The sequence below is a fragment of the Anabrus simplex genome, chromosome 2 (assembly GCF_040414725.1).
Source record: "Anabrus simplex isolate iqAnaSimp1 chromosome 2, ASM4041472v1, whole genome shotgun sequence".
Lineage (NCBI taxonomy): Eukaryota > Metazoa > Arthropoda > Insecta > Orthoptera > Tettigoniidae > Anabrus > Anabrus simplex.
This window is the reverse complement of record NC_090266.1, coordinates 453,467,614-453,477,159: the sequence shown is the minus strand read 5'-3', so window position 1 is coordinate 453,477,159 and position 9,546 is coordinate 453,467,614. Positions and strand designations below refer to the sequence as shown.

Here is a 9,546-nt window from a genome sequence, read left to right as displayed (position 1 = left end):
CTTCTGCCATCATTAGTTATTCAACTACCCAAGTAACAATATTCATCTACTTCTTTTCGGGGTTTATTTTCCAGTCTAATATTTCCTGCATCACCTGAATTCGTTTGACTGAACACTAGTGGAGTATGTTTTAGGATTTATTTATTTTCATCTTGTACTCCTTCTCTAGGACTGTGTACATAACATTCATCAATTTCGCCAGATCTTTTGCAGTCACAGATAAAATAACAATATCATCGGCAAATCTCAGAGTTTTGATTTCCTCTCCTGGAATTGTGATTCCTTTTCCAAATTCCACTTTGATTTCGTTTATCGCCTGTTCTATATAAACATCGAAAAGGATAGGGGACAAAGTGCAGCCTTGGCCCAATTCTTTCTGGATTGCTGCTTATTCTTCATAGCCTTTGATTCTTATCAATACAGACTGAGTTTGTAGAGATTATAGATACTCCTTTTTTCACAGTATCTGATCTCAATCGCCTTCAGAATCTCAAATAGCTTACTCCAATATGCATTATCGAATGCGTCTTCTAGATCAGCGAATGCCATGTACTTGGGCTCGTCTTTCATAATTCGATCCTCTATGATCATACGTGAAGTCAGGATTGTTTCACGTGTTCCCACATTTCTCTTGACGCAAAACAGATTTTCTACCAACTCAGCTTAAACTTGTTTTCCCATTCTTCTACAAATAATACTTGTTAACATTTTGCAAGCATGAGATACTTAAATAATGGTGCGGTAGTTTTCTCACTTGCATTATTACACACATGCACTGCTTTCTTGGGAATAGGTATAATAACATTCTGTCCAAAATCAGACGTTACCTCTCCTGTATCATAATGCACATCTTACGTACTAAATGGAATAATTACGCCATGATGGTTTGTCCTAAGGCTGCCAGTAATTCTGATGGTATGCCATCAATTTCAGGTGCCTTGTTCCTATTTAGGTCTCCCAAAGCTGTGTTGAATTCTGACCACAAAACTGGGTCTCCCAATTCATCACCATCAACAGCCTCATAGTCTTCTTCTTCCAGAACATCATTAGCTATTTCTTTCCCTTCACACAATAGCTGAATATGTTCCTGCCATGTTTCTGCCTTAACTTCTTCCCCCTAGAACGGGTCTTCCATATGAGCTCTTAACATTTATACTTCTAGTTTTCTTTTCTCCAAACGTTTCCTTGATTTTTCCTGTATGCAGCATCTACCTTTCCTTCAACCATACAACCTTCAACATTCCTGCACTTCTCTTTCAGCCATTCTTTATTAGCTGACCTGCATCCTCTATCCAATTCATTCTCTAATCACCTGTATTATTTTCTGCCCTCTTTGTTTTGTAATTTTGTATTTTCACCGTACATCAATGAGGTCTAATATCTCCCGAGTAATCCACTGATTTCTACTTGATCTTACCTTTCTTCCTAACCTTTCTTCAACAGCCCTACTGATCTAATTCTTCACGACTGTCCACTCTTCATCTATTGTGTTTCCTTCAGTTTTTTCATTTAGTCCTTGTGCAATATATTTCTTGAAACAATCCCTCAAACTCTTTTACTTAAAATCTAGATACCATCTCCTTGCAATCCTTCCTTTCTTCAATTTCTTCAACATTAGATGACATTCTATAACCACCAAGTTGTGGTCAGAGTCCACGTCTACTCCAAGGAAGGTCTTGCAATCCAACATCTGTTTTCTGAATCTCTGCCTAGTGATTTGATCACTATTTGATACCCCCTGTCTCTCCAGGTCTCGTTCACGTGTACAGCCTTCGTTTGTGGTGTCTGAACCAAGTATTAGCAAGAACTGAATCATGATCGGTGCAGAATCCAACCAGCTGACTTCCTCTTTCATTCGTTTGTCCCAGTCCGAATTCTGCTACGGCAATTACCTTCTCTTCCTTGGCCTACTACTGCATTCCAGTTTCCCATCACAATTAGATTCTCGTCTCCTTGCACATATTGCATTAAAACTTCATATAATCCTTCAAATAATTCATCATCTGCTGAACTAGTCGGCATATAGATCTGTACTATTGTGGTGGCATTGGCTTGGTGTCTATCTCGACAAAAATAATCCATTCACTATGCTGGTTGTAGTAGCTTAACCGCTATCCTATTTTCTTATTCATTATTAAATCTACTACTGCATTTCCCATGTTTGATTTTGTGTTGATAATTCTGTAGTCACCTGACCAAAAATTTAAGTTCATAAACATTTGTAATTACCGCTACGGGCAGCTACAATTGGTACAATAAACACTGATTACAGCTTAAATTTCCATCGTATTTGACTTTATACCATTATCAGTTAGGCACTTCAGGAATGTTCCCCGTAAGAGCTTAGTTTATTCAACTTCCAGAGATTTCATTTAAAATATGATGGCACACAATGGCATCTGTGAGGCAGAAAATAAAGAAGCTCAGTCCTTATTACTCCAAAAGTTGTCCAATTAAAGAAAAGAGACAATACACTCCAGGCTAACTTTAATGAGACGCAAGCAATATGGAAAGATTCGAATATTACATAAGCATATATTTTCTAAAATGTTTCATATGCGAGAAACCAAAAGAAATGTAAGAGATATTACGAAGAATTCCTATATTTCTCTGAAGGTGAATCATTTAATATACACTTATATTGTACGGAAATATGTTCTACTTTTCCTGCATGCTACGATGCTCCCAAGCTGACAGGTTCGATCCTGGCTCATTTCGGTGGTACTTAACGGTGCGCAGATATATGAGCCTCATATGTCGGCATATTCATCGCTGCGAACAAGAAATCATGCAGGACATTAGCCAAGTTACTCCTTCATTGTGGTCGAATTCATCTTGATATTAGAAATAATAATAATAATAATAATAATAATAATAATAATAATAATAATAATAATAATAATAATAATAATAATAATAATAATAATAATGTAAATTTACGGCCCTTTAACAATTGCATTTTTAAAGAGTCGTCAGAGTGTGCAAATTTGTCTTGATAAGGGTTTCTTTAAAGCGTCAATAAAACATAGTAAAAGTAATTAAATGAAAGAATGTCAGCACTGTTAATGTCCAGCTGTATATTGCAGGATTTGAACTTGTAACTTCCTGAAACGTACGGATCAGGGTTTGATACTAAGTGAAGACAAAGGAGTCAAATTGAGGCTTTAGAAACGGACCCTTCACGCCGTAGTAAATGGTGCTACGATGACTTCGGAATAATTCTGTAACAGGAAATGTGAATGTATAGGAATCCTTTGGCCATAGATTTGATGTTCAGCTATTAACGAGATATGGGTATGCCCAACAAACGATGTCGTCACTTAACATAAGATAAATTAGAGAGTAACTTGGGGGCAGTCACTGTTTAAATCAATTTCAAAAATGGAGTTCCTCACAGTCGATAGTTGGCAGGATTAAAATAGGGAATATGTAACGTAATCAAGAGCAAGCCTGGGGAAACACCTGCAAACATAAAGTCTGGACTGACGAGTTTTCTGTAAATTGTGAAGATATTTATCTGTCAGTGACATAAAAAGTAATTTACAAACTTTGTCGCCGAAATAATATCATTATCGCGCAGTACATCGAGCGGAGTGGTCGTGCGTGTTAGCTAGGTACGGCTATAGAGCCAATCTCTGGATTCGGGAGACGAGTAGTTTCAAAACCTACCGTCGGCTGTGCGGAGAATGGTTTACTCTGGTTTCCCATTTTCATTTCCAGGAAACTGCGGGGACGTTTCCTAATCATGGACCACAGCCAACTCCTTTCACCTCCTTAGCCAATTACATTTACTAACATTCATTTCATCTTCATTAGTTCCTCAACTGAAGAAGGGCATCCGGCCTTAAAACCTACCACATAACTTCATCTCTCCTCACCACCGAACCCGTATAAGGAAAGGGGACGAAGTGGTAGGCTACATTATCGCACAGTACCATACTAGTGGAAAATGTACTTCGGGAATCAATTTAGGAATGTATTTCGACTGCCTATGAAACGTTCAGCTTGGCTGAGGTAACTTTTACGATAGTAAATGCATAGAATTCCTAATTATTAGGTCCAGCATGGCAATAAGGAACAAAAATTAAATTAAAATTTACAATGTAATTGAAATAGAGAATATACGCTGCGTGCAGATGTTTCGGTCGATATTCTGCTCTTTGAAACTTAATTAAGACATAAATTCTTATAGCTCTGGAATGACCTAATACATTGTGGGGAAGCAGAAAATGTTTTCTTGTGCTGCTTGAAGTATAATGAATTAAATAATTATGAGCTTTCCAACGACAAGATCATTTGTTATCATAAGTTCATGGTGTTCTGTGTATTTCGCAATGAAAAAATGAAATGTCATATGGCTTTTAGTGCCGGGATACCCCAGGACGGGTTCGGCTCGCCAGGTGCAGGTCTTTCTATTTTACGTCTGTAGGCGACCTGCGCGTCGTGATGAGGATGAATTGATGATGAGGACAACACATACACCCAGCCCCCGTGCCATTGGAATTAATCAATTAAGGTTAAAATCCCCGATCCCGCCGGGAATCGAACCCGGGACCCTCTGAACCGAAGGCCAGTACGCTGACCATTCAGCCAACGAGTCGGACTATTTCGCAATTAAGTCTCCGTATATTCTATATTATGGATCATGTGTGACATTTCGAGGAATGTGTCACTTAGAACGAATATTTCAAAATTTGGCCTTTACAACCTCACTTAAGCAAAACGTTTGAAGATGTGTGCATTTCGGCCTAGTGGTTTAGCGTAGACTTTCAGCGACTCAAGGATGGGAGAAGCCTAGGATTTATCAGGTAGCGGCCGTGGTCATGACGTACAGCTCCAGCATTTGCCGGGTTTGAAAATAAATTTTTTTATGGAAAACCATCTTCAAGGATTACGATGGTGGAATACGAACCCACCATATCCCGCACGCAACCTCACAGCTACGTGACCCAAATAGCACAGCCAGATCGCTGGGTGGTTCGAAGATAGTACAGTGTGACAATACAGGTACAATCGTAACACGGCATAACCATGTCCGATATTACAATAAGGTGGTACGCTCAAGCTGTGAGAAAACCTCGACGAAACGACAAAGCTGTGGCACACCTTACTTTACCTTGTCATTAAGCTCATTATACATTTCCAGTGTTTATACTGCCCTGCTAAAAATGGTCCACATGGTCGCCCTCTTTCAACCTGTTTCTTTTAGCTGATTCTGGATTGTGCTAGTATTGCAACTTCCTAATCTGTGCACGTGACCCCGGTTAGGATAAGCATGTAAGATTTCAGCTCCTTTCTTCCTAAACTTATTCCTTACAATTTTTGCACCGACATTAGTAGTACAATTTATTAGTTGTTGACCTTATGTTTCCAAGATAGTGGGTTTTATCAAGGGCTGAGGTTGGTAACATTTGACGATGTTTAAATGCTATACTTGTGAATGCAAAAGGAATCCAGTAAGCAAAGATTACAACGCGTCGGTGATTATTCAAGCCGTTTAGAGTTAGAATGGATGTTAAGTAATTACCATTATCCCTCTATTATCGTCCACTTCTATACAAAATAAAATAAGAGCTTCGCCAGTCTTTGATCAGAAGAGTGGGAAATTTATATCAGTGTACCTGTCATGTCCAGAGTAAGAAGAAAATTTTTAAATTTTCCTCGTGCATGTATTGGTACCCTTTAACTGGGTGCAGTATATATGTAGCCTTTGTATTTATGTATGTATGTATGTATGTATGTATGTCCGTACTAGTACGTTAGCCTTTCTCGACAGTCAAAATTACTACCAATAATGTAATTGGAAATTCTAAATGGACTAGTAATATATCGTATGAATAAATGTTACACATTCCAGGTTTTATACAGCATTCGAATGGAATCAAAACAGGTATTGTCGTATTTCCTTACAAACCATAACGAGTGCAGTGAGGCTCGGAGTTGTACTATGGATATGCGCACTCTATAGAAAGCTACGTACAACTGTCCAAAACACTGGAGTGGGGAGATTTGTTCCAACTTTGAAGTTTATCCTGATGAATTATTGGTTGCGACAGGGAAGGATAAATGTAGAGGAAATTGCTTCCATTTAAGAACGAATGGTATACCCGAATTAACAGGAGCTAAATCTGTTCTTCGAGAAAAGCACATTCTTCCTGAAGCTGAGTTCGATTCAATTTCTGCATGAACGACATTTGTGTCTGGCTTCCGTAGACTCACACTCGTTCCAGTGCATAAACAAGCTTTATTAACTTAATTAACATCATCGCACACTACTGAGTCAATGCTAACTTAATTTGGTCACCTACCAAACCACAGTATTCAGAACCTATTGGTTGACGATGTTAACTTGTTGGCTTTTTGGAAAACAAATTGCTACTGTGGAAAACATTGTACTATGACTTGGATGAAAACAGGAACCAAGTGAATATCGTATAAAATGCTGTTTTGTAGAATCTCAATTTGGCCAAGTTCTCAGTTTTCTAGCTTTAGAACCAATTCTTCTTCTTCTTTCCTTCCTACCGCTTTTCCCACACCTGTGGGGTCGCGGGTGCGAACTGCGTCGCACATGTGGATTTGGCACTGTTTTACGGCCGGATGCCCTTCCTGATGCCAAATCTATATGGAGGGATGTAATCATTATTGCGTGTTTCTATGGTGATTGGTAGTATGGTATGTTGTCTGAATACGGAGAGGAGATTGTTGGGAATGACACAAAAATCCAGTCCCCGAGCCAGAAGAATTAATCAGAAGCGATTAAAATCCCCGATCCGGCCGGCAATCGAACCCGGGACCCTCTGAACAGAAGGGCAGTACGGTGACCATTCAGCCAACGAGTCGGTCTTAGAAGCCATTCAATGAAGTTAAATAATTTTGGGCCATAAAGAAGACTATTTAAAAATTGACTGGATAGCACCTTTTCTCTAACTACGAGGAATTACAGCCAGGCACTGTCTGAAGTCTGCACCAAGCAAGATCAAGGTTTTTTTTTTTAGCGAAAGGTGACTTATTGTTCATTATTAGTAGCTGACCTACTACTGAAAGAACGTAAAGGGTAACAATGATGGCCTCGTCCCATATGATTAACTTAATCTGTCTCAGGCACTCCACGTCTTCCTACTTTCTTACGTAGATTTAGAGGTGTGCGAATTTAGAGTCATTATTCTCCCTTTCCTGTTATATAACTTTACTCAATCCAACTTTCTCCAAACGAATATTTTGGCTTCAGTTGTTTGTCGCTGTTACTGCATATTTCTTCTTTGCCACTTCTGACTTACGGTACGAGGGAACATTGGCAATGGTTAAGTCTCCGATCGTGAAGAAACTTGGAAAACACATTGAGGTACACGTAAAAAAGATATCAGCATCAGCTTTGGGTGCCGATATTCATTAGGGCGTTAACTAAGGAGTCTAAAAGTTGCGACATTTCAAGTTCCGCACGAACAGAGATGAATACCTGGTCGCCAATGCTAAGCCTGCCTAGTGCCTCATCTCTGCACCTACTCCTTGCTGTTTCTACTATAGCAACCCTGTATGCCACCCATTCTCTTTATACTGTATATCCTGAACCTGCTTACTGTCCACTGAATAACTAACCTAATATCTCGATAAATAATCACCAGACTCTATTTCACTCATTAAATCTGCCATTATAGTGCGAGCAAATAGAGACCAAGACAATTAAACGCACAAAACAAAAATATGTCGAATATTGAATTATTGTCATTTGCTAATATCGGTCTCTGTAATGCGAACACATCAAAGCAGGCGCAGGACTTGATTCAGTCTAATGCCATTAAATGATGTTAATATTGCTACTTGCTCCAAAATGACAACCTCACTGCACTGAATGAGAAACATAAACGATTGTTGTCTTTTATCACATTCAGTAAGCGAAAACTTCAAACCAGAGTAGAATTTGGTTCATCCTTATGCCAATGACGTTATGACGTTAATGTTAATATGTGCACCAAGATGACAATCACACCGCGCTGAATGTAAGTCATTTTGTCGAGGAAGAACCAAGTATACAAAATTCCATCTCAGCCGAATTATATCTCTACCTACAACGAAGCACCCAAGATCACCATTTGTTAAGATGTAAATCTTCAAACTCAGCGGAAGGCGCCTGTCTCGTGCTTGTATGCCCAAACCTTGTCTCGGATGACCTTCCTAACGTCAACTTCATCGCAGGAGTTAATGAGATGACTGATGTGATATACGAGAGTAGGAAGAGGGTGAAACCCGGTGCCGGCACATAACCTACTCCTGTCGAATATTACCAAGAGGGCTGCTCAAGGCTTTACGTCGATATCCGATGGAAGCAATACCATCAACAGCGTCAAATGCACTCAATCGATATGAGCACTGCGGAGAGGCTTGGAATTTAACCCAGGCCTTCGGCAGGCATTCTAGTCATTTGAAATTGTATAGGCCTACCACCATCTCCCTTATCCTGCCAGCCAACATTCTCATGGTAAACTTATTTTCAGCCGGGCTGAGTGGCTCAGACGTTTGAGGCGCTGGCCTTCTGACACCAACTTGGCAGGTTTGATCCTGGCTCAGTTCGGTGGTATTTGAAGGTGCTCACATATGTCAGCCTCGCGTCAGTAGATTTACTGGCACGTAAACGAACACCTGCGGCACAAAATTCCGGCACCTTGGCGTCTCCGAAAACCGTAAAAGTAGTTAGTGGGACGAAAGCAAATAACATTTATGTTTTTATGAAATTATTTTCAACGAACAAGGCTCGAACCAGCTAACCACTGTGTCAGACCATACAGACTTCGCGTTAACGTGCATGGCCACATCGCAGTCTGTCCTATAGCGTGCTTATCCATAGACAATGTATTTTCCTACTCCAGAACGAAAAAAAAAAGATTCATTCATTTCACTGAAAGATAATTATGTTCCTTGAACAGTTCAAGTATGATGGTCATCATCGCATTGTTCTTGTAACCCATATCTGGTACATGTTTAAGTCTCTCAAACGTTCCCATTTTCTCAACAACAGAAGGCAGGATATAGGCCTACGTATTTTGAACTCATGCCGATATAATATCGCTGTGTACATTCATCATGGCGAACATGACACAATGATTCCGCTTATAGAAACGTATTTTTCTTTAAAAGAGTACAAAAGTCGTGGTCGTGAGAGATTCATTTTATTTTTCTCATACAGAAGACATAACAAACTGTTGATATGAACTATTTGCGCTCCATTTTCTATCAGGAAGCAATCCTTAAGTTTGTCGGCGGACTTAAAACTCACTCTGTATACAGATGTTCGCGCATCACGAGAGAACGGCTTAGTAAAATTTAATGAAAATCTGTATTTAAGATGAAGAGGGAAGGCGCTACAAGCTTGGCTATAATTAATTTAAATCATTCGTGGTGAAATAGTAGTTTAGGGGAAAATCTAAACATTCATTCTGATATTTCCACATAATATTGGTTCTACCAACAAATTCTACATAAAAATTGTAAAAAAATAAAATTTCTGACCGTATTCGCAATACAAATTGATCGTGTGACGAATAACACCGT

At 39.3% G+C, this 9,546-nt stretch overlaps 1 pseudogene; it reads right to left on the bottom strand.

Moving 5' to 3' along the window:
- Window positions 1-871: 871 nt before the first annotated feature.
- Window positions 872-9,546, bottom strand: part of LOC137498464 (uncharacterized) — an 89,431-nt pseudogene continuing 80,756 nt past the window's right edge.